Genomic DNA, 25,716 nt, shown 5'->3' with positions numbered 1-25,716 from the left:
CTTTGCTCCTTTGACTGGACGATGGCAATCGCCAGACAGTCGGCTCTGGTGCAGACCTTTTATTCCCCATCTTTTTAAAGAAAACTTATATACCTGTTGTTGCCTGTCGCCCTAGGACTGACGCGCCATTTCGAATCTGCATGCCCCGCCCCTTCCCGCCCGAGGAGGCGTGGCTACTGCGGGCCGATCGTGCCTTCCGGGCCGCCTCTGCGCGGCCCCAGGTGAAGCTGGGCGGGGCCCGGCTCCTCTCTTGTGCTCCTGGGGCGACAGGACAGAACCAAGGGAGGAGGCGTGGGCGGCAAGAGGGCCTCTGAGAAGGAGCTGTCGGCGGAGAGCTTCCCGAAGAAAGACAGGGTCGCAAGACGTGTTCACTGGAAAGGCCCAGGCTGTATCGCGTTAAATGGGGTGTCCGCGGGCGGAAAGACGAGCTTGGTAGGTGTCGCATGAGGGGCTCTTTCTGACTCAGGGAGCCGAAGGTCTGGAGGGGGCTTCCCGGAGCGGGGAGGGCAGCCTGCCTGCCAGGCGGAAGGCAGGGGGCGGACAGTGGGGAGCAGGGAGGAGGCGTGTCAGGGGCCGGGGAGGCCGGGCGGGGCAGCCCGATGCATTCTCCCCGACTCCGGCGCCTGCGTCTGTCGGTGCGTCTGCGGAGGGATCGTATCCCGGTCTTCGTGCACAAAGCGCCCTCTGCCGGGGACGTCGTTTCCCTACACCTCTTCCTCACCTGGCTACTTCTGACGCAGAGGCTCTGGACTCGGCTTGGGTGTCGCTTCCTCCAGAAAGCCTTCCTTGAGCGCCCTTCCGCACCCCACCCCCAGTCTCCTTGGCGGCCCTCCTATGTATTTCCTCCCACCCGGTAATTCATTTCAGGTACGCCCCTCACCGCCCTTTCGGGCACTGAAAATCTCCCCCACTGAAATCTGAGATCATCGAGTGCGGCGACCCTCGTCGGTAGTTATCTCTGTATCCCAGCACTAGTCCCGTAGCCGGCGTGTAGGAGATGCTCAGCAAATGTTTGCTGAGTGAATAAAAGATGCGCAAAACGGACTGAGTCAGAAGAGCCCGATGCGGAGGTGAAGAAGGGAAGATCCGGCCAGGGGTGGCAGGACACCAGAGAGGAGAGGTGACTGCCAGGGAGGCTCTGGGCATCAAGGCCCATCAATGCGTTAAGGCCTCTGGCAAAGTTGGGATCAAGTTTCCCCCCGTGGCAAAGACTGCCGGCTGCCCAGTCAGCCTTTCCCATCCTCCTTCCTAAGACAACTTCAGTTTAGTTGGGGAGTTGATATTTCTTTCATTTGATCTCAGAAAAGCTAGACGGTATCGTGGATGTAGGACTGGAACCCCATCGGTCATTTCACCCTGCAGCTTGGGGAGCCTGGCGGCGGGTGCTGCCTGAGCCCTCCCCATGCCGGCCCCTGGGCAGAGCGCCCTCTCCTGTATTATCTCATTTGTTTCGCTCAAGGGCCCTGAGAGATGGGTATTGTTTTTATTATTATCCAGGGCCGGGACTAGGTGGAGGCCGGTGAGACACTCGCCCTGGAGGGGAAATTTAAGGGAGTGCCCCCCCGAAAACTCTTCAGTAACCAAGATAAATAATATTTTCATACAATTTATCTTCTGTCTCTCTCTTTTCTTTTTGGTGAGAAAGTTTGGCCCTGAGCTAAGGTCTGTTGCCAATCTTCCTCTTTTTGTTTTGCTCAGCAAGACTGGCTCTGAGCTAACATCTGTGCCCATCTACCTCTATTTTGTATGTGGGACGCTTCCACAGCATGACTGGACGGGTGGTGCGTCGGTGCGCACCCGGATTTGAGCCTGTGAACCCCAGGCGGCCAAAGCAGAGTGCGCGAACTTAACCGGTACGCCACCAGGCCAGCCCCACAATTTATCTTCTCTTGAACCTTGTGTGTGTGTGTGTGTGTGTGTGTGTGTGTGTGTGTGTGTGTGTGAGGAAGATCAGCCCTGAGCTAACATCCGTGCTAATCCTCTTTTTGCTGAGGAAGACCGGCTCTGAGCTAACATCTATTGCCAATCCTCCTCCTTTTTTTTTTCCTTCCCCAAAGCCGCAGTAGATAGTGGTATGTCATAGTTGCACATCCTTCTGGTTGCTGTGTTTGGGACTCGGCCTCAGCATGGCCGGAGAAGCGGTGCGTCGGTGCGCGCTGGGATCCGAACCATGGGCCGCCAGCAGCGGAGCGAGCGCACTTAACCGCTAAGACACCGGGCCGGCCCCTATCTTCTCTTGATTATAAGATATTTATCTTGATTACCGGGTTTTTTTGGTGTTCCCTTAAATTTTGTTGCCAAGGCAAGTGCCTCACTCACATTACTCCACTCTGATCCCCACCTGTTATCATCAACCCCCTCCTATTGACCTGAGCTGTCACAGCCACTGGCCACATGCACCTCTGGAGCGCTGGAAACATGGTCAGTCCGAGGCCGGCCCGGTGGCATAGTCGTTAAGTTTATGCACTCCACTTTGGTGGCTCGGGGTTCCCAGTTGGGATCCTGGGCTCGAACCTGCATGCCGCTCATCAAGCCATGCTGTGGTGGCATCCCCTATACAAAATAGAGGAAGATTGGCAACGGATGTTAGCTCAGGGCCAGTCTGCCTCACCAAAAAAAAAAAAAAAAAAAAAAAGTGGTCAGTCCTATGAATGTGATTGATTGAGATGTGCTGTAAGTGAAAATACGCATGAGATTTTGAAGACTTAGTATACAAATTGTAAAATATCTCAATTTTTTAAAATATTGGTTACACACAGAAGTGATATTTGGATATAGTGACTTAAAATATGCAACTTAATTTCAGCTGTTTCTCTTTATTTTATTTTTTTATGTGGCTACTAGAAAATTAACAGTTACATACGTGACTCACATATTTCTAGTGGAAAGCACTGTCATAGACTGAAGCTCAGAGGCTGAGCAACTTGCCTAAGGTCACACCGCTAATATGAAGCAAGGTCAGGATTGGAACTCAAGCAGCCTGTTCACCTCGTGAGGCCTCAGTTTTTTAAAACTATGGAATGGGCGTAATGATAACGCCTCTCTGATTAGGGTATTTGTGAAGCTACCTGTGGAAATGACAGGCATGTAGGAATCTCTTAACAAGTGCACTCGAGGAAAAGTCACTTCTCATCTGTAGACTAGAGATAATATCCACTTTACAGTGTTGTGAACAGTCTTCCCCCGCCCACCCGGGGCATTCCTGCTGCACAGCCCACTTTACCTGGCTTTCTGTTCCTGCCAGCTGCCTCGTCATTGCGGATGCCCATGATCATCACGTGGCGTAGATACAGGCATAGACACAGACATACAGGCACGTAGCTATATGGTTACAGTCACAAATATGCCTACATTGTTGGTCTGTTTGCTTCTCACCTCGACGGTAGAGATTCTGTTTGCCCCTCTGTCCCGGCACCTAGGACAGTGCTCGGCACATACATGGCACTTGATAAATATTTGTTGAATGAGTGAACGAGGGTCAAATGAGACAATATATAATGTGCTTAGCCTGCCCCTGACATGACTCTTCAGGCCTCCCCATCCCGTGATCTCTGCTCACGTCTGTGTGTCGCAGACCATCTTCTGCTCATGATTTGGTGTCCCTGAGAAGGGGGTCACTATGGTCTGAACACCCCAACCGTCTGTTCATCTCTCACCGGCCTCCTCCTTGTCCTGCCTGGCCTTCTGGCCATTTGGGCAGGTGTCTTAGTCCCCATCCTGGGTTGGACACTCCCTGAAGGCAAGGACGGCATCTGGCTCATTTCTGTTCCCAGCACCTGCCCAGGTGTGTCACATCACGTTACAGGTGGTTAATGACGAGACAAATAAATTAAGAATATTTGCAACCCAAACCACAGAAAAAGTACTTTTCTTTCTAACATATAAAGAGTTCCTGGAAACAATTATAAAAGACCAACCATCCAGTAGGGAAAACATGGGGACAGGCCAGGCACAGACAGTTCATGAAAATAAAAAGTGGTTCTTAAGCAGACATACAAAATTAAATGAAAACTACACCAAGATAGAGTTTGTCCCATCCCTCGTGCCCCACGCTCATTCTTATCCTCCCAGCTGGGCTTGGTGCAGGCCCCTGGCTCCCTGACCGGGGAAGTCTGCCCGGCCTCTGGGTGCAGGAGGCCGACATGAGACTTGAACCAAGGAGTTCCCACTCAGAGGCCAAGAGACTGTTCATGGGGCTCAGATCTGCTCTCTGACAGTTGTTTTGTGTCTCTGTGTGTGAGCCGGGTACTCTGTGGCACATTGGTGGTCACGGTCTCATTTAATCTTTACAACGCGCTTGGGAAGTGTTTGCATGCCCATTCCTCAGAGGGGAAATCCAGCTCGGAGAGGCTGCCTCATCTCCCAGGATGCTTCCAAAGGTCTCCCCAAACCCTCGGCTCATTCCTTTCCTTATCTAAGAGTGATTTGCTGACCTGTTAGGGGCTTGGGATGATGATAACAGCTCTCTCTTGTCGATTTGCAGGAGAATGTTTAAAGTACTCATCGTCAGGGCCGGCCCGGTGGCGTAGCGGTTAAGTGCGTGCGCTCCGCTTCCCGCGGCCCCGGGGGTTGCAGGCCCGGAACCCCGGGCGCGCACCGATGCACCGCTTGTCAAGCCATGCTGTGGCGGCGTCCCATATAAAGTAGAGGAAGATGGGCACGGATGTTAGTCCAGGGCCGATCTTCCTCAGCAAAAAGAGGAGGATTGGCATCGGATGTCAGCTCAGGGCTAATCTTCCTCACACACACACACACACACACACACACACACACACACACACACACACAAATAATAAAGTACTCATCGTCAGGGAAAATGTACACCTTTAGAGTAACTTTCTAGTAATCTGCTCTCAACCCTAGAGGCTCAAAGTGTGGTCTGTGAACAGCAGTATCTACATTTTTGTGTGTGTGTGAGGAAGATCAGCCCTGAGCTAACATCCATGCCAATCCTCCTCTTTTTTGCGGAGGAAGACTGGCCGTGAGCTAACATCCGTGCCCATCTTCCTCCATTTTATGTGGGACGCCGCCACAGCATGGCCTGACAAGCGGTGCATTGGTGCGCGCTAGGGATCACAACCCTGGGCTGCCAGCAGCGGATCGCGCGCACTTAGCCGCTACGCCACAGGGCCAGACCAGCAGCATCTACGTTTTATGTCGCCTGGGAGCTGGTTAGAAATGCAGAGTGGCGGGCACGAGGCCAGACCTACTGTCTTAGTTTGCTAGGGCCGCCATAAGAAAGTACTATGGACTGGGGCCTTCAACAACATAAATGTATTTTCTTAGAGTTCTGGAGGCTGGAAGTCCCAGATCAGGGTGCCAGCGTGGTAGGGTTCTGGTGAGGTCCCTCTTCTCGGCTTGTGGATGGCTGCCTTCTCACTGTGTCCCCATGTGGTGGAGAGAGAGCAAGTTCTCTGGGGCCTCTTCTTCTAAGGGGACTAATCCCACCATGAGCGCCCCACCCTCAAGACCTCATCTAAACCTAATTACCTCCCAAAGCCCTTACCTCCAAATACCATCACGTTGTGGGGTAGGGCTTCAATATATGAACTTCAGGGGGAACACAGTTCAGTCACAGTTCAGTCACCACACAGTTCATAACACCCACTCAACCTGAATCTGCATTTTAATAAGGTCCGCAAGGGATTCGTGTGTATATCAAAGATTGAGAAGCAAGGCTTTAAGTCACATACGTTGGAAAAGAAATGGCAGTCGGGGGTCAATTTGTACATGTCACTTTGTACGTTATGTGAGGAAGAGATTCCACATTACACTGGTTTCCTGGGCCGATGTTTTTTGTTATTGGTTGAGATAAACTCATTTAACATCGTTATAATAACAGCTACCCTGTATAGAGGACTTTGGATATGCCAAGCCCTTTGCTGAGTACTGCACGCATTTTACCTTATTTAATTCTCATGACAACCCTATGAGATAAGTATGATCATCCCATTTTACAGATGTAGAGGTTGAGGCTGGGAGAGAGAAGTAATTTGCCCAAAGCCTCACTGGGAAATGTTAAAGCCAGGACTGGAAGTCATCTTCAGAGCCAGTGGCCCTCAGTGTGGTCCCCAGACCAGCAGCATCGGTATCACCTGAGAACTTGTTAGAAAAGCACATTCTTGGGCCCATGAGTCCAAGACTGACCAAATTAGAAATTCTGGAAGTGGGGCCCAGAAATCTGTGTTTTAGCAAGTCCTCCAGATGATTCTGATGTACTCTCAAGTTTGAGAACCACTATTGGAAGCTATATTCCCTCTCAATGTATGCGAGACAACACGGGTGACTCGGCAGAGAAATCTCCTATCAAATAAAAAAGACTGAACAGAGTATACATGGCCACTGGGGATTGGCGCCCGGTGTGAACGCTCCGGGGAGCCCAGCAGCTTGGATACCGGGCGCTCATCCTGTTCCCTGAGGAGCTGGGCTGGCTCTCCCCTTGCTCCGCCTCTCTGCCTCTCTCTCGTTTGGTTGTCCCTCCTCCCTCGCCATTGCTCCCCGGGCACTGTCACCCTCCCGGGGCTCCTGTTGCTGTTTCTCGATGACCACCCGAGTCCCCTCCTCCAGCCAGGGCCTCCGCCGAGCGCCAGGCTCCTGTGCAAATGGACGCTGGACATCCGTCCCCACGTGGATCTGTCCCCGCAGACACCACAACGTGGCTGCACCTGAGCTCTTCATAACCGTCCCGGCCGTGCAGCGTCCTCCTGCCTCGGCCTTCCCTGCACCGATTATGAAAGGCCCTCAGTGAAAGTATGGGAAATGTGATTGAATTTAGATTTTCTGCTCAAATAACGTTTAAATCTGATCTCGGCTCCACAAAACACTTGAAGAGGGTAGATTTTCCATTCGCAACCCCAAACTGTACGAAAGGCCCTGTCTGAAAGGAAGACTCCAGAAGGAGGCCAAGGAACCTGTATAACTCAACCCCCACCTCCCACTCCACTTTTCTTCAGGAATCAGGCAGTGACAAGCACATCCACCAGGGGGCAGCATCTGCTGCTTTCCAGCCCTTAGTTGGGCCCTGGGACTTCGTTTTGGGAGGGTTGCCTCTGAAAGGGCCACTAGTAGAGGGGAAGGGTACTTAGGGGACCCTTTCACACACATTTTTTTCCACACTCATTCTAAGAAGTAGGTTGTGTTTTCTCCATTTTATTCTTGAGGAGACAAAGCTGAGATTTGAAAAATGAGTCTTTGCAATTCTTAAGCTGAAGCTGCTCCTTGGCATCCCCTCCCCCTGCCCACCCCCACTCCTGCAGACTCCTCTCCTCCCTTCACTTGTGCGCCCAGACAGGTACTTGGCTAGGACGCTGTGGAGACAAGGATGTCCTCAGCCACTTCCTAGGTGAGCTCCATCCACCCCCGCCCCCCCCGCTACTCCACAGCATGGACTGTCGAGGCGGACAGGACCTGGAAACATCAAAGCCTCTTCTCACAAACTGAGGACACGAGGCTCCCCGGGGGGAAGTGACTTTTCCAAGCCATTCTACCAGTGAGGGACAGGACTCATGCTGACTCTCAGCCCAGGGCTGAGCCTGCCAGGCCCTTGAGGGAGCCTCTCTCTCCAGTGTCATCCCCACCACTGGCCTCTGTTTTTCTCCTCCAAGAAGTCCCTCCTTCCCCCGAGGGTGCAATACTACCGAGACCTTGCCTAGAAATGCAACATTTTATAGACATTCCTGGCCAACCCAGTATCAACAGAACCCCCAAGGGCGCAGGGACTGCAGACCAGGAAACTCCTAGACTATGGTGGATGTTTGGTTCCCACACTCAGGGAACCCCCCCCCCCCCAGTACATTTAATCATTGCACCGTGCACTCATGAACTCATGAAAGGTCTCCTGACTGCCTGCTGTGTCCCGGCCTGGGGCTGGGCACTGCTGAGTTGTAGATGGGAAGAACCAGCTCCTGGGCTCAGGGCTCAGTCTGGAGGGGGAGACAGCTCTGAGGGGGAGCAAAGACACAGCATCCATCCAGGTGGGGAGCCAACAGGAGAAAGCAGGTAGGTCCCAGCTAGTCTGTCCTTCTGTCTGGAATGCTTACCTGACTCCTTGTCACTTAAACCTTGGCTCTAATGTCACCAACTGGAGAGGGCTTCCTGAGCACCTCCCCTCCAATATGAAGTAATTCCCTTCCCCCGCGTCACTCTCCAGCACACCTCCCTGCTTTATTTTCCTTGATGGCATGCATCACCGTCTGAAATCATCGTCTTTATTCGCTGCCTGTCTCTCCCCACCCCCGACTATAAGGTACACTCCGTGAGGGCAGGTCCTTATCCATCTCACTCGGGGCTGTACGTTCAGAACTTAGAGCGGAGCCTCGCACCTAGCAGGCACTCCGTATGTGATGGTTCAGTGTATGAATGTTCGAATGTTCTCCTCAGCAGCAAATGCCCCAGTGCGCTAGGTGCTGGACTGCGATCTTGTGGAGAGAAAGGGCTGCAGAGGTGAGGCTGCCAGGAAAGAAAATGGTCATTAATAGAGGAAGGCTCTCTGGGACCAGGGCTGGGGTCGGGTGGGGGTGGGGACTGGAGTTCCCGTTTAAAGGAGACGCACTGGGGTAGGCCCACAGCCTGGTGCTGCACTCCTTCCCTCCCCACCTCCTCCTTCCCCGCTCCCTGCCCCACTTCCTCCTCCCCATTTGTTCATCAACACCTTCCCTGGAAAACATAAAAGATGCAGGGTGGGGTGGGATTGCCAGTGTCATCTCCTTTATCAGATAATCAAGTGACAATTTCTGTCTTGGGTGTGAGGCCCAGGAAATATAGGAGAAATGTTAAAGAGGTTTGAAAGGGGCCGGCCCTGTGGCTTGGCGGTTAAGTGCGCGTGCTCCGCTGCTGGCGGCCTGGGTTCGGTTCTCCGGCCATGCTGAGGCCGTGTCCCACATACAGCAACTAGAAGTATGTGCATCTACGACATACAACTATCTACTGGGGCTTTGGGGAAAAAGAAAGAAATAAATAAAATTAAAGAGGTTTGAAAGATTGTGGAAGAAACGGGAGACAATCTGGGTGTTTTCAGTTTCTGTGTGTTTTTGGTTTCACAGCCATTTTAACTTTGTTCAAAGCCAAGTTTGGCCAATTTCTAGCTGGGTGACCTTGGACAAATTACCTAACCTTTCTGTGCTTCGGTTTCTTCTCTTTAGAATAACCGTACTTACTTCCTGGGTTGAGCTGTGTATTAAAAAAGGAAAAGTATTCAAAGTTCCTAGACCAGAGCCTGGCATGCAGTGGCCACTTGGCAGGGTAGTGGTTCCCAACCTCTTGGCCTGCTCTGTCTTGCCCTCTCCTAACTCACCGGGCTCAGCTCTGCCTCTGTGCCTTAGCTCCTGCTGCAATCTGCCACCTCCAACACGGTGGTGTAACAAACGAATTTCCTAAGGTCCTGATCTCTTCAGGGATTTGGGGAGGCTCCCTGCATCGCTGGGGAAACCAGGTGGCTGGTTTTGTAGCAGGGAGGGGAGGAAGGAGGTGGCAAGGCAGGCTGCTGCTAAACGGATGGGAAGCTGGTGGGCAGGAGCTAGGCCCTCCTGCCTGGCAATGACTTCTCCTCCCCTTTTTCCAATCCTCCTCATATATAGCCTTTAAAAACTTTAATTACATAAGAAATGCAAGAATCCAGCCTCCTTGTAAAAAATGGCAATATTAAAATTACAATTTCATTCTCCTTTGATCCCCCTTCCTTCCTTCAATTTTACCTACCTCCCTGCAGGTGATCACTGTTATCCTTTTGGTCACCCTGCCCCTTTGTGACATCTCCTCCTCTTCAGGGCTGCCCAGACTGTATCAGGCTGCAATGACTGGGAAGATGCCACCCAGTCCTGTCCCCCTCTTCACCAATCCTACATAGGACTAATTAACTTCTAGAAACCTTTCCAGAAGCTTCTGGTTGGCACTATTTCTCCCTCCTCTGAAGTCCTACAAGTGGTTGTCTTATGATTTACCAGGGCCCAATGTTCTGGGTCAGTGGCCAGTCTTGTTTCTCTCACTAGAGAATAAGCCCTCTGAGGCCAGGCCCTGAGGCCTGCACATCCTCTATATCCCTGTAGTCTCTCTGGCTCATGCAGAGCACACAGTATGAATGTCAATAAACATCCAATGGAGTGAAGAAGAATTCCGTCTTTATCTATTTGACCAAGGGTGGCCCTTGGGGCTGGTGGGTGTAGAGTGTGTGTGTGGGGAGGGTGGCATGTGCTGCTGGCTGGTACCCTGACCAGCAATTCTGGAATAACTGCTACGGATGTCTCCCTGATGAAAGAGGATAGATAGCTAAGTGGTGAGGGGCCCAGGCACTGGATTCAGACAGATCTTTGCTCAGCCTCTTACTGGCTATGTGTGACCTTAGACAAGTCATTGAACCCTTTGGAGCTTTCTTCACCTATAAAATGCAGACAACACCAGTCTCTCGTGCACGGCTACTGTGAAGATCAACAGGGGTAATGGGTTTAGGTTGTTTTATGGGATTCCAGGTTCACACAGGTTTGAACACTGAATTAGGAAAGATAAATGAGGAAGACTTGTCAGCATCTCTCGAGTAGACCCTGGTAGAGGGAGTGTGCACGTGGGGTGGATATCTCTGCCTGGGGGAGGGGATGCGGTGGTACTGCGAGTATTAAGCACTTCATCTCTGCTCCTGAGCTCCTGAGTCAAGCAGAAGAGAGAGGGAATTCTTGGAGGACAGGCAGGATTTCAGCAGCTGGGAAGAAGTGAAAGAAAAGATAAGAAACAGTGATGGTGACAAGGCACGGGCAACTGACACTGTAGAATTGGTGTTGACTGGAGAAAACCATAACACAGTACGAGGTTGATCATGTCAGCTTCTGGTGCTGAGCGCGGATCAAGTCCTAATGTTTTGTGTTGATGAACTCACAACGCTTCTCAGAACGCCTTTAGAGTAATTGAACTACATCCTCAGACCGAGAGACAAAAAAACAGCCGGTAGCATCAGACTGGAGTTACACACTTACCGTATAGCAGACCATTACTGTTCATGATGTAAACTAGAACGTTGACTGGCCTTAAAAGTTACTTTAGGGGCCGGCCCGGTGGCGCAAGCAGTTAAGTGCGTGCGCTCTGCTGTGGCAGCCCGGGGTTCGCCGGTTCGGATCCTGGGCGCGCACCAACGCACTGCTTGGCAAGCCATGCTGTGGCGGCGTCCCGTATAAAGTGGAGGACGATGGGCACGGATGTTAGCCCAGGGCCAGTCTTCCTCAGCAAAAAAAGAGGAGGATTGGCAGATGTTAGCACAGGGCTGATCTCCTCACACACACACAAAAAAAGTCACTTTAGCAAAACACTAACAGTAACCGTGAAACACGTCCACACTAGCATTCCTATCTAAACATAGAAGTCAACGTCTGTTTTTCAAACTTTGATTATTTCCCCTAGGGGGTGCACCCTTCTTGGAGATACTGCAATACCAGGTGGATGCATGAAGTGGACAGAGCAAGCTCTTATTCCCTCTCCTTACCCCAAAACCCATCTAATATGTTGTTCTCGGATAGAGGCCGTATACAGATATTAAACCGATAAGAACAGATACTACACTCGATCTGAGCCAAAGGCCAAAAATCGATACCTCTCACCCTGCCCTTGCCGTCACCTGCCGCCTGTCACCTAATTTAACTCAAGGTGAGCCGTGTCCAGCTCAGTCCAGATCTCATTGCTTAGTATCTTGCCACTCATGCATTAGACTCTTGTGCCGAATTTTAAGTTCTCTACCTTTTTTGTGTGTGTGTGTGAGGAAGATCAGCCCTGAGCTAACATCCGTGCTAATCCTCCTGTTTTTGCTGAGGAAGACCGGCTCTGAGCTAACATCTATTGCCAATCCTCCTCCTTTTTTCCCCTTTTTCTCCCCAAAGCCCCAGTAGATAGCTGTATGTCATAGTTGCACATCCTTCTAGTTGCTGTATGTGGGACGCCGCCTCAGCATGGCTGGACAAGGGGTGCGACGGTGTGCGCCCAGGATCCGAACCCGGGCCCCCAGTAGCGGAGCCTGCGCACTTAACCGCTAAGCCACAGGCCAGCCCTAGTTCTCTATCTTTTTTTTTTTCCCCCCCAAAGCCCCAGTAGATAATTGTATGTCATAGTTGCTCATCCTTCTAGTTGCTGTATGTGGGACGCAGCCTCAGCATGGCGGGACAAGCGGTGCCTCGGTGCGCACCCGGGATCCTCGGTGCGCACCCGGGATCCGAACCGGGGCCGCCAGCAGCGGAGCACACGCACTTAACTGCTAAGCCAGGGGGCCGGCCCAATTCTCTACCTTTTTAAGTGAAAAAATTTTAAGTGAATTTTCATATCCGATTTTGCGCCTTGCCCATTTCTAATTTGCATGCCCCGCCCTTCCCTCGCAGGTAGGCGTGGCTGCACGGGTCATTCTCCGCCTCCTCAGGAGGACCTCTGGGCTTGTGAGCGGAAGCTAGTCTGGGATGAGCTCTTCATGGGTATAAGCTCTCGGGGAAAGACAGAACCAAAGGGAATTGCGGGTGGGTGCACAGAGGGATCAGTGGAGTGATAGGGAGTTGGAGCAGACCTCTCGGTCAGAGTTCTGAAGAAAGCCCTGTGGTCATCACTCTGAGGACAGTAGGGTCCCACGAGCTGGCTCGGTCCAGGCTGAAGACCCAGCCAAGGGCTGAGAGCCTAGAAGCGCCGGTCTGGAGTCGCCTGTCAGGGGCCACAGAGAGCAGTTGGAACCTAAGGTCGAGCCCTGCGAGGACTGCCTCCCTGGTCGTCAGCACCCCGGTCTTACCCTGTTGACAGGGCCCTTGGGCAAACTCCTTAATCTCCCGAGCCTCAGTTTCCCCAGTTGAAAAGTGGAAACTTTAATGCCTACCTTCTGGGGTTGAGGGATCATAAAGGGAACTAATGAGGCGACCTCAGTTTAGTAGTCTAGAATGTGGGTTCTGGTGTCTGACAAGGTTCCCGTGAAGGGGTCGTGGCTGTGACACTGAAGCAACTGAACAACTGTATTGCCTGTAGACAATACAATAGGAAACATTTATTGTTTGGGCCAGGCTTTGTGCTAAGTGCTCTCCTCTTGTCAAACTTGCAGAGTTTACCTACAGATGGAGCAGCTGAGACAGAGAGGTTAACCAACTTGCCCAAGACCACACAGCTAGTTAGTGGAAGAGGCTGGATCTGCCTGTGAAGGCGAGAGCATGGGGCCTAGAAAAGGGCACTAAAAGAAAAGCTGTTCTTGTGTCGAGCCCATTGTGAGACCAAGTGTTGCTGAGCCTGACACACAGGTCTTTTGTCTGCAGAGAGGCAGGAACGCAGCCTTCTGGTGCAGGTGGACTTGGAAGACCTGGACTAACCCATGTTGACCTCTTAATTACTGTGTGACCCAGCGCATGGCGTGGCCTCCTTGCGTAACCCTTCTGCCTTTGACATATTATCTGTAAATTGGAGATAATGAGATGAGAAATTATTAGACATAATTATTAGGAATGAGATATGTTTGGCATATAGTATACCTTAAGAACCAAACACTTGCCTGAAAAATATCTCAGGCAAGTCACTTCTCTGTAGCTTAGCCTCTTCATCTAGAAAATGAAAATATTAACAGCTGGCGTATAGTCCTGTGCTTAATCTTCCCTCATCCACCTGCTCCCGTTCTCCCTTACCTGGCTTTATTTTACTCCATAGCACATATCACCTGACATTTTGTACATTTATTTGTTTATTGCCTTTCACCTAACAGAGTGTAAACTCTAGAGCAAGAATCTTTGTCTGTTTTGTCCACGTTTATATCTCTAGCGCTAAGAACAGTGCCCGGCATATACTAGACATTTAGTATATTTTGGCTGAATAAATGAATGAATATTAAATAATGTGATTTGTACAAATAGAAAGTGATTAGCAAACCTCCTGGCTTGTGGTAATTATTATGACCCTCACTGTATTTCACTACCTTCCTGCTCAATTCTACATGTATTGGGCCATCTTGTGCTCACTAATTTAGTTTCCTAGGTATTTTATCTTTAGAACGAGGTAACTTGGATTGCAGATATGCATGTTCTGTCATCGCAAAGGAGTAACTCCCATTGTAAACTACTGATTTAGCATCCCTGTTCATGCACCAACTTCTTGTGAGTTTGGTTAATGTGAGTCAGTCCCCCTCAGCTGGCTCACATCAATGTGCACAGACGAAAGTGCTTGCAAAAGTTAGGGCAACCCCAGGGTGGGGCTGTCTGGTGAGCTACAATCCGGGTGTCCTACAATCTCACTATGGACCCAGTTACCATCACTGCGAGGGTGTTGGGAGTGATAGGCCAGGGACAGAGACTTGAAGAGCATAGCTAGCCTTCTCAGCCATGCCTGTTTCCCACAGCCTTGCCCAACCATCATGTTGTCAAACTTTGGCCTAATATCCAGTGGTATCTCATACTATGAGCAAAGTTGTGTATCTTTTCATGTGCTAAAGATCCACTATTATTTTCTTCTCTGTGAACTGAGGAAATTCTGTGAATTTCCTATCCTTTGCCCATTATTCTCTGAATTATTGATCTTTTTGCATTTCTATCTCTAACCCACTTCGTATTTATCCTAGAATATGAATTCAGGTATAGATCTGACTTTATTTTTTCTGGATGGCTTCTCAGTTGTCCCCATATTATCATATATGGAATAGCCCATCTAATCATCAATTTCAGATGCCACCTTTAGCACATAAAAAAGTCCTCACATATATATTTTTGTCTATTTCTGGACTTAAAAAAATCTTCTGATATCTTGACTTTTTAAAATTTTTGATTCAACTGATTCTTCGGCATCACACCTACTCTGTGCCTGTCACTGTGTGGGTCCTAGGATCACACAGGTGAACATGCCTTTGTCCCTGTGGTCGGCAAGGGGCATCTGTCACGTTCTTCCATTCCTCCTCTGGCCGCCACTCAACCATATCCACTGCTCACAAAGCTGCCAGGGGAGCCTGTGCACAACCAGAGAATGTCTGCCCATGCCAAGGCTGCCAACTCCAGGTGCTCCTAAATGTTCTGTCCCCGGGCATCAGAGGGCTGCTAGGTCCCCCGCCAGCTGGGAAGGACAGCCTCATCAAGCCCAGGCCCTACTGTGTCTGTTTTTCCTGGCCCTGCAGCAGCCCTGCGTTCATCTCACTTTTTACCCTGTCCTCTTGGACAGCTCCATTAGGTTCTTTTCATCACATCAGCTCCCACAACTAGTTGAAGAGACCTGGTTGGAGAGACATACTATTTTGTTTTCTCTGACCTCCTCTCCCTTCTCTCTGACCCCTCCCTCTCCCTCTCAATTCTTCTCTCTCCTTCCTTCTCCTTTTCCCCAGTTACAAAACAAAAGCTTTCATCCTGTGACTAGCAACAGAACTAGGTCAGTCTGTCTGACTTTGCAATGGGGAGAGGAGATTGTTTTCTCTAGCAACAGCCAGCAAAGTCAGGGTTACATATGCCTTCTTTTTAAAAGGATTCAAGGTGGAACATTTTGCCACAGCCTTGCTGCTCAAAGTGTGGTCCCCACACCAGCAGCATTGGCATCAACTGGGAACATGTTAGAAACGCAGAACCACAGGCTTCAGACCTACTGAATCAGAAGCTACTGGAATGCATGTGCACGTTCAAGTTTGAGAAGCGTTCTCCTACAGGACTGGATGACTGAAAGAGAGAGACTGGGGCAGAGAGAAGCAGCAAATATTCTATTTTTCAGGATCTCAACTCTCACTACCAATACCTGAAACCCAATTTCTCACCACTCTTCTTTCACCCTTACCTTCTAAGTCCCTGAGGAGAGTCTGCAAAGCAGTTTCTAGAATCTTCTGGTGGTGAAAGACAGAGAAATGGAAGGTGCCCATAACCCATGAGCTAAATTTTTCTTTTCTGTTGCTGAGGAAGATTAGCCCTGAGCTAACATCTGTTGCCAATCCTCCTCTTTTTGCTGGGGAAGATTGGCCCTGGGCTAACATCCATGCCCATCTTCCTCTACTTTACATGGGACACCGCCACAGCATGACTTGACAAGCAGTGTGCTGGTCTGCACCCAGGATCCAGGCCTGGGAACCCTGGGCCACTGAAGCGGAGCATGCGCACTTAACCACTGCGCCACCAGGCTGGCTCCTATCGGTGGATCCTTATTCCATCTACTTTGTGAGGAAAGTGGGTCAGGGTTTATGATCCCCATTTAACAAATGAGAAAACTGAGTTTCAAAAAGGACATTTGAGTTAACCAAACCTTTCCAAGACAGACTCAAGTGTGTTGGAGATCTGATCCGAGAAGCTGGAAACCTGGCTAATGGGGCGCAATGTGGGGAGCCTGGCGGGGTGTTTAAGCTATGAACCCGGTTGGGGGCCACCCCGCTGCTTCACCTTCACTTCACCACCCCTAGGGGCGCTGTGTCATCATCTCAGCTAAGACCCGATTTTTTCTTTGCGGCATCAGGGCCAGCAGGGGGCAGCAAAGGCAGCCCACCTCTCAGTGTGTCAGGGCTTCTCAGCAGCCCGGAAGTCATTCATCCTGCGCTTACCTGGCTGACAGGGAAATCAAGATTCCGAAAGGAAATGTTCGGGGTCATCCAGGTGTCGCACAGACCGAGGCTTAGAGCCCAAGCTCCCTGTTGAGAGCCTCTCAAGTAGTCACACTCCATGATGGTGCCTGATTTCACCCATTCCAAGACACACATTTTTTTCATATCTTTACATCTCAAAAACCAGGATTCATTTCACATTGGGTGCCAGGAGAAATCACTGTCGCTGTTTACGCGGCAGCGTGTCTTCCTTCCTTTCTTTCTTTTTTTTTTTTTTGTGAGGAGGATTAGTCCTGAGCTAACACCCCTTGCCAATCCCCCTCTTTTTTGCTGAGGAAGCTTGGCCCTGGGCTAACATCCATGCCCATCTTCCTCTACTTTATGTGTGGGACACCTGCCACAGCATGGCTTGATAAGCGGTGCGTTGGTTCGCGCCTGGGATGGAACCCGCGATTCCCGGGCTGCCAAAGCAGAGCGCGTGAACTTAACCGTTATGCCACCAGGCTGGCTCCTTCCTTTCTTTCTTAGGGGTACATAAAATAATGTTGCCTCTCACAATCGATGACATCTTAAATTCGTGAAACACTATAATAGTAAAAGCCTCGGGGCCGGCCCGGTGGCTTAGTGGTTAAGTGCCTGCGCTCCACTACTGGCGGCCCCGGCTAGGCCTGGGGGCGCACAGCTACCACCGCTTCTCCGGCCACGCTGAGGCCGCGTCCCACATACAGCAACTAGACGGATGTGCAGCTATGCCATACAACTATCTACTGGGGCGTTGGGGAAAAAAAAAGGAGGAGGATTGGCAATAGATGTTAGCTCAGGGCCGGTCTTCCTCAGCAAAAAGAGGAGGATTGGCATGGATGTTAGCTCAGGGCTGATCTTCCTCACAAAAAAAAAAAAAAGCCTCCATTTATTGAACCCTCTGTGTCATGGATTATTTCCTTTAATCATCACAACACGTCTAGGATGGAGATATTATTACCCTTACTTGGCAGGTGAGGAAACTGATCAGAGAGAGAGAGAGCAACTAGACCACATTTGCACACCTAATAAATAATGCAAGCTGGTGTTCAGAGGACTTACCTGGCCCTGCTTCTAACTATACTTTGTTCCTTCCACAACGAAAGATTCTGGGTCTTGAATGATAACAAGCTTTATTTAAAAATGCAAATGTGTGGGCCGGCCCCGTGGCTTAGTGGTTAAGTGCGCACGCTCTGCTGCTGGCAGCCCGGTTCGGATCCCGGGCTTCTCCGGCCATGCTGAGGCCGCGTCCCACATACAGCAACTGGAAGGATGTGCAGCTATGACATACAACTATCTACTGGGGCTTTGGGGGGAAAAATAAATAAATAAATAAAATTATAAAAATGCAAATGTGCAAGTGGCTATAATCAGGTGACAGCATGGGAAGTTCCCTGAGGGCCAATATGAGTTAAAATCCAGACTGGAAGGGGTGGAGTGGGATGTGGAATAGAATCCTAGAGCTGGAGGGAAGTCTGAGGTCAGAGGTGGGTTGGGAGAGGCAGTGTGCACAGGGGAGGCAGAAGCGGGCCTCAGAAAGGGAGATGAGAAGGAAGAGGGCACAATCTTGGCAGATTCACCCTGAAAATCCCTCCTCTGGCTTGAGGACTGGCTCAGAGGGTTGGAAACATTTCCCCCAATTCAGCCCAGCCCCCCTCCTCCACCCCAAGCACCTCCCCACCTGATCCCTGTTCTTTCTAGGGTAGGAGGGGAGTAAGAGGGAAATGAGAGAGGAACAGATGCAAACAAGAACTCACTTCCTCCTTCGAGCATTTAATTATTGAGACAGTCAAGTGCCTTTCTCTTCCTCTTATTATTGTTGGTTTTCATCTAAATACTTTTAGAATTAGTTTATATGACAATAAATGTGCTGTGAAGATGAAACCAGGGGCCAACCTGCTTTAACTACACTCAGTTGTCTGTTTGCAAAAGTAGTTAAGAATGCATTACCATGGGGCTGGCCCCGTGGCTTAGCGGTTAAGTGTGTGCCCTCTGCTGCTGGCAGCCCGGGTTTGGATCCCGGGAGCGCACCGACGCACCGCTTCTCCGGCCATGCTGAGGCTGCGTCCCACATACAGCAACTAGAAAGATGTGCAACTATGACATACAACTATCTACTGGGGCTTTGGGGAGAAAAAGGAGGAGGATTAGCAGTAGATGTTAGCTCAGGGCTGGTCTTCCTCACCAAAAAAAAAAAAAAAAAAAGAATGCATCAGGGGGCCAGCCTGGTGGCACAAGTGGTTAAGTGTGCGTGCTCCACTGCGGTGGCCCGGGGTTCGCCGGTTCGGATCCCGGGCGTGCACCGACGCACCGCTTGTCAAGCCATCCTGTGGCGGCATCCCATATAAAGTGGAGGAAGATGGGCACGTATGTTAGCCTAGGGCCAGTCTTCCTCAGCAAAAAAAAAGAGAGGATTGGCAGATGTTAGCACAGGGCTGATCTTCCTCACAAACAAACAAAAAAAAAGAATGCATTAGTAAAGCCCACCCTATAGATAACCTCTCTGATGCCTGGGTCACCATGGTAACGGGCACTTAAGTTTTTTGGGAACTGAGATTTGACTCTTTGTCCAGTTTGGGTCAGTTAAGACCACTGACTCATCAACTGGGCCTGTGTGAATGCCCAATAGGTGACCCCTTGACATCAGGGGGCCGAAAACTCCACCCTCAGATCATAACACCACCATTTTGTGAACATGAGTCCTATGAAGAGCTATGAAGCCTGACTACCCTTGTGCAGATCATCAATTACCTCACTTCTCCTCACCTCCAATCATCTATTCCCACACTTCAGACCACCCTGCCCCTCTATCCCATAAATATCCCTAATCCCCATTTTCAGAGAGGCAGATTTGAGACTTATTTTCTCATCTCCTTGCTTGGCTGCCTTGTGAATAAACCCTCTCTCTGCTGCAAACTCATCATCTTGGTGATGGGCATACCATGTGGCAGGCAAAATGAGCCTGGTTTGGTAACAATTATAAATGTCCAGTGACAAGACTCAATTTCATCCTTTTTTTTTTTTTTGTGAGGAAGATTAGCCCTGAGCTAATATCTGTTGCCAGTCCTCCTCTTTTTGTTGAGGAAGATTGGCCCGGGGCTAACATCTGTGCCCATCTTCCTCTAGTTTATGTGGGATGCCCCCACAGCATGGCTCAACAAGCGGTGCGTAGGTCCATGCCTGGGATCCAACCTGTGAACCCCGGGCTGCCAAAGCAGAGTGTACGAACTTAACCACTATGCCACTGGGCCGGCCCCTCAATTTCATCTTTTGCATCTGGAAACCCTTGTTTATCTGCTGTTGCAGATGACACCCTGGGGTGCTAGGAGGAGAAGGAACTAGCACCCCTTTTTACAAAGGAGGAAAGAAATCCAGCAAGGCTCAGTGCTACACCATGCCCTCAGCAGAGCTGGGGCATCCCTACCAGCCATAGCGAGTGCCCACTGTGAGGGCTGGCACCTTCCAAGCATTCATGAGGTTTTCCAACAACCCTCCTAGGAAAGGCTCAGAGACACCGAGTGACCTGCCTAAGTCCCCCCAGCTAGTAGGTGACACAGGCAGGACTGAACCTGAGTCTATTTGACTCCAAAGCCCAAGCTGACTCTACTACCTGGGTTGCCTGAATCGACAGGCTCTCCAGGAATCTGTTCCCTGGTTCAAGGGCGGCTCCCTGCACCTGCCACCCCCCCCCCCCCACCGTCCACCACCACAGTGTTTGAGGCTGGGGCTGGGTTTGAAGTACCTTTTTCACCTATACCGTTCCTCTGCCCCCAGCCCTGAAGCTGGACACAGGCTCTGCTGTTTCCAGAAAGATTTGTATCTGTGGGCAAAGGTGTGTATGTGTAGGAGGTAGGTCAATAGCCTACCCAGTCCCTGCTGTCAGAAGCCTTCTTGGGCTTCAGGAAATGATCCCCTCCCCTGGCCACTCCACCTACTGGGGATGCAAGTCAGGTAGGACAATAAATAATACCAACCTGTAGCTAAACAATTTTATATTTTATCATACATTTCTCATCCCTTAATCTATTTGGTCCTGATACCAGCCCTGTGAAGAAGGTAAAAAGTAATACCCTTCTCATTCTAAAGGCAAGGAAACTGAGGCCCAGAGAGGTTAGGTAGCATCTCCAGGGTCGGAGGAAGAGGTAGACACTAGGCTTGAGCCCAGCATTAGAAATCCCCAGGACTAGGGCACTCTCTAATAGGCACTCCACCTGCCTTCATGAGGCTCAGACCACAGTGAGGGCTAATTGGGTTTTGTACTTTCTTTCCTCTTGACTCAGCACAGGGGCAGGAGATGGAGGATGGAGGGAAAGGTAACTCCAGAGACCTTTGAGGGGAAGGGGGTCAGCAGAGGGCCAGATGAGGATGCTGGAATCCTGGGAAGGGTAGGAGAAAGAAACCAGAGAGAAAAGTGAGCTGATTTCGGAATTGTCCCTAGGGCCCATTGAGACTCAAAATTAAGGTGGGAAGGTGTCTTCTACTTACCTGGAGAGAAAGGTACTTACAGACATTCCCTAGGAGGCTTGGGAAGAACACCTCCACGCTCTCCAAGGTGGAGTGTGGGGGGGTGGGTAGGGGCAAGGGGGGTGCCCAGTTGCCCTGGTAGTGGCCACATTGTGAGGTGGTTCTGGTTACAGGCTGTGGGGTGTGGGGTTGCGGTGAGAGGAGACAGGGGTGGTGGGGGCAGTGGCAGTGTCCTGGGCTCTGCCTGCCCCCACCCCCTGCCTGGGGGTTTCTGCCACCACCACCATCATGGGCAGCGCTTACCACTGGGAGGCCCGTCGAAGGCAGATGGCTTTGGACCGGAGGAGGTGGCTGATGGCCGAGCAGCAGCAGCAGCAACAGCAGCAAGAGCAGGTGCATGCGAGGGGCCTGGTTTATCAGGGTCCTTCCAGGGGCAGGAAGGGAATGGGGAGGCAAGACAGACCCCTAGGAAGCCTGTCTCCTATCTGGTGGATGTTGTTTTGCTGGGGGTAGGAGGAAAGCAAGGTCCTTTGATGTTCTCTTGGATGGACTGTGTGTGTGTGTGTGTGTACTGGGGAGACTCAGCTTTGCTGTTCTACTAGGCTGAGGCTTTGTGGAGGATTGAGGGAGTCAGGCCTGGGAGGTTTTGAAGCTGCGCTGTCCAAGAGGGTGGCCACCAGCCTGTGTGCTACTGAGCCCTTGAAATTTGGCTAGTGAGACCGAGGAACTGAATTTCGACTTTTATATACATTTAATTCATTTAAATATGAATTTAAAACAAATACTCAATTTACAGCTTGGAAAACTTTTAAGTATGTTTGGAACAACTTGGGTATGTTAATCTACTTTTTCAACTGTAAATTGTATGAAATCTCAATACAGCTCAAATATTTTTGATGAAAGTGTAGTGTCCAAATTAAGATGTGCTGTTAAGTGTAAAACACGTGCTGGGTTTTGAAGACAGTACAAAAACAAAGAATATAAATTATCTCAATAAGATTTTCATATTGCGGGCCGGGCTGGTGGCGCAAGTGGTTAAGTGCGCGTGCTCCGCTGCGGCGGCCCAGGGTTTGCCGGTTCGGATCCCAGGCGCGCACTGACACACCGCTTGTCAAGCCATGCTGTGGCGGCGTCCAATATAAAGTGGAGGAAGATGGGTATGGATGTTAGCCCAGGGCCGGTCTTCCTCAGCAAAAAGAGGAGGATTGGCAGATGTTAGCTCAGGGCCAATCCTCCTCACACACACACACACAAAAAGATTTTCATATTAATTACATGTTGTGGATGTATTGGGTTAAATAAAATATATTATTAGAATTAGTTTCGCCTGTTTCTTCTTACTCTTTTTATGTGGCTACTAGAAAATTTAAAGTTACACATGGCATGCATTATATTTCTATTGGACAGTGCTGTTTCAAAGCATTTGCAAGAAATTATTCTTTATCCTCTGGCACTGCAAACTATTTTCAGTGCACGTCTCCCAAGCTAGGAGGTAGGTGCTCAGAGATTGCTGTTTCCTAGGCAGGGGCAGTGCCAGGAGGAACTGTCACCATAGAACAATTCTTGGGTGTTGTGGTGGGTGAAGGGAGACAGCCCAGGCTCCAGCCACAGCCTCCAACTCCAGGGAACCGAGACTCTGGCCACCTCTGCCTCTTCATTCGCTTGCCTTGCTCCCCGCAGTGTCTCTGGCAAATGGGTGACTGGGTGGGGAGGGAGGAGGATGCCACTTGCTGAGGGCTTCTTGCCAGGAACTGAAGAAACTCCAAGAGGAGGAACGCCAATCTGAGAAAAAAACTCAGCCACCTCAGAAGTCGCGGCAGCCACCTCAGCCGCAGCTACCAGAGGAGCAGCCGCCACCCTCGCCGCCACCGCAGCTGCAGCCAACAGCCCCGCCACGGAAGCCGCAGGCGCAGCCACAGCCCCCGTCCTTGCCATAGCCACCAACTCAGCCAAGGCAACAAAATGTCCAAGACCCTCTTACTCAGTGCACCTCCAAGGACATTCTTCAGGCTTCCCAAAGGCCAGGTCCTCAGCTTGGCTTAGTGGGGACCGATCAAGCTGGAGGGCAATCCACCTACTTTTACAAAAACAGATTCCAAGGAGAGAGGAAAATCCCTCAGGTCCCTGGTAAGTGAGATGCCTGGGAGCAGGGAGGTGGTTAGGAGAGTCCCTTGCCCCCATTCCAGCCCTGTAGTCCAGATTCCACATTTGTCATCCCACCCTCTCTGACTCTCCCCAGTACCCTTGGCCTTTACTTGAGGGCTACTCCCTCTGGGTGTGTTTGTGCCAACCTAGGGCTGCAAAGAAGGCTGCCAACTTCTGCAGAGGGTGGCTGAGTTGTCAGCGCCTCCTCCAGGGTGAGGGTGACAGAGGGGGTGAGGATGGTCAGAGGGTGGGATATGAGTTGTAAGCTTAACAACAGATCTACTGAGTCCCGCGAGATCTGGAACAGGGAAGCACAGCATGGCTCCCTATTTGCCAATTTTCAGGGTAGGCTCAGTCTGTACCTGGCCCCAGGTAGGGGCTGCTTCCTGCCTGCCCGACACATAGTCGAGTCCAGCTCTGCCATGTTCCATCCTCAGAAACCGCCAGATGAGTAACGTGTGCTTTGTTTCATCATCAGGTTTCCGGAAATCCTACAAATCCAGCGCAGACAAATACCCCGCAGACTCACGATTCACGGTGAGGCACAGTGTGAAAGGCAGACTCTGGCTGTGTGTCTGCAAGAGTGCTTGTGTCTAAGTGCATGTGGAGTCTAGAGGCTTCCTTGGCAGGGATGGGGGAGGGGCTGCAATTCGAGTCACTTCTGGATGGCCTGTTCCCCCATAAACATGTCTAGGCAGCGCCTGTTGGTCAGCACTAAGTGGAGGGGTTGACAGTCTATTTGGAAAGATAGGACAGGTCCCAGAGAAGCAAAATAAAGGGGCTGTTCTAAGTGCTGATTGGGGCAGAGTCAGCTGGAGCTGGAAGAAGGCAAGACCTGAAGTCAGAGGTTGTGAGTCTTGGTCAGGATCACCACTCCCTGGTAGCGTGAATTAATCTTTGAGCCTCAGCTACTCCGTCCATAAAATGAGAATGATAATACCACCTCCTTAGTGGAGGTGTCATAAGGACCGAATGGGGCAATTAAAAGAGAAGGCATCAAAAGCACTTAGCTTAGAGCCTGGATCATTGCAGGCCATCCAACCGAGGATGGTAACTCTTGATGAGAATTACATAAAATGGTACAAGATTAGGCCTCAAAGGGCTTAATACAATGTTCTGAAACCAGTAGGCCCAGAAACTGCTAACTAACCTGTTTGCCTCCTGTCTCTCCCTCTTCTCAGTCAACGAATTACATACAGCAGTGGTGATCCAGAGATAGACCCCAAGATCCCACAGGCCATCAGCAAAAAACAAACGAGCACCCCACCTTCTCACCACCCAGCAACATCTCCACTCCAAAACCACTCCCTCCTGATTCACTCTAGAAGAGGAGGCTAGCTGAGAATAAAATGTGATTTCTTCCTGGACAGAATCAAGAGACTGGTCAGGGGCCGGCCCTGTGGTTTAGTGGTTAAGTGCGCACACTCCGCTACTGGTGGCCCGGGTTCGGATCCCGGGTGCGCACCGACGCACCGCTTCTCCAGCCATGCTGAGGCCGTGTCCCACGTACAGCAACTAGACGGATGTGCAACTATGACATACAACTATCTACTGGGGCTTTGGGGAAGAAAAAAAGGAGGAGGATTGGCAATAGATGTTAGCTCAGAGCCGGTCTTCCTCAGCAACAAGAGGAGGATTAGCATGAATGTTAGCTCAGGGCTGATCTTCCTCACAAAAAAAAAAAAAGAGAGAGAGACTGGTCAGCTCTCTGAGACTAGGATGAGGGGAAGGGGATGGAGAGGGTGGGAGAAGAAAATGGAAGGCAATTCCGTGCTTCTCTAGGCAAGGCCAATGGGAGAACTTGGCCTTGGGTCCCCCAAGTCTACAACTTCACTACTGGCCCTTAGTTACCAATGTTAGTCTGTCAGGGACTTCACGTTTATGACTCGCATTGGAGCCATCACCCCTTCCCCATAGTCGATGCTTACTGAGATTCAGCTGGGGAAGCAGGGGTTGCAGTACACCAGAGCAGGCCAGGGGCAGCGGTAGGAAGAGGCGGCAGGCAGGGACCCTCCGAATCCAGTGTAATGCCTGGCCCACAGTGGGCACTCAGCTGTTGAATGGATGACGGGGGACAGGGATGGAGAGAAAGAGCTCAGAGGGAAAGGAGGCTGTAACCTAAGGCACAAGACACCTGACCCTGGGAAAGGGAGGGTGACTTGCCCACAAAAACCCACAGGCCTCTTCCTTCCTGGGTCTCAGCCTTTCTATGTAGCAGAGACAGCCATGAGGCTCCAAAGGCCCCAGGCATCCCCCTCTCTACTTCCTGAAGCTGGCACCTGCGGTCCCCCAGCCCTGCCCTTTATTCTACCTTGGACTGGTGACAGGGACACCTAGGGCCTTTCATTGTAGCCCACACAGCATCACCTTTGGGTTGGACTGAAGGAGCTCCTCAGTGCTGTTTCCTGAGGGGAGCAGCTGGGGGAGGGGTGGGGGGGCGGGCACAGAGCAGGAATACTAAAGTTTGAAGAGACCTTCCAGATACACAATGAGAGAAAGGGAGAGAGCAAGCTCCTGGGAGCAATCTCTCAGGAGCCAGAAAAGCAGGACATGTTATTGAAGGGCTCAGGGCCTGGTGAAGAGACCCTGACATCCACTCGGAC

At 50.9% G+C, this 25,716-nt stretch overlaps 1 long non-coding RNA gene and 1 other non-coding gene across 2 annotated transcripts; one reads left to right on the top strand and one right to left on the bottom strand.

Moving 5' to 3' along the window:
* The first annotated feature begins 239 nt into the window (after positions 1-239).
* LOC131417549 (uncharacterized) lies at positions 240-25,533 on the top strand. The gene is made up of 3 exons (XR_009222719.1): positions 240-432; positions 23,592-23,650; positions 24,295-25,533. It is a non-coding gene; the product is annotated as an uncharacterized LOC131417549 (long non-coding RNA).
* LOC131418015 (U2 spliceosomal RNA) lies at positions 11,381-11,570 on the bottom strand. The gene has a single exon (XR_009222812.1). It is a non-coding gene; the product is annotated as a U2 spliceosomal RNA (small nuclear RNA).
* Positions 25,534-25,716: the final 183 nt, after the last annotated feature.

This window comes from Diceros bicornis, chromosome 18 (assembly GCF_020826845.1).
Source record: "Diceros bicornis minor isolate mBicDic1 chromosome 18, mDicBic1.mat.cur, whole genome shotgun sequence".
Classification (NCBI taxonomy): Eukaryota; Metazoa; Chordata; class Mammalia; order Perissodactyla; family Rhinocerotidae; genus Diceros; species Diceros bicornis.
This window is presented reverse-complemented; position numbering and strand designations above follow the sequence as displayed.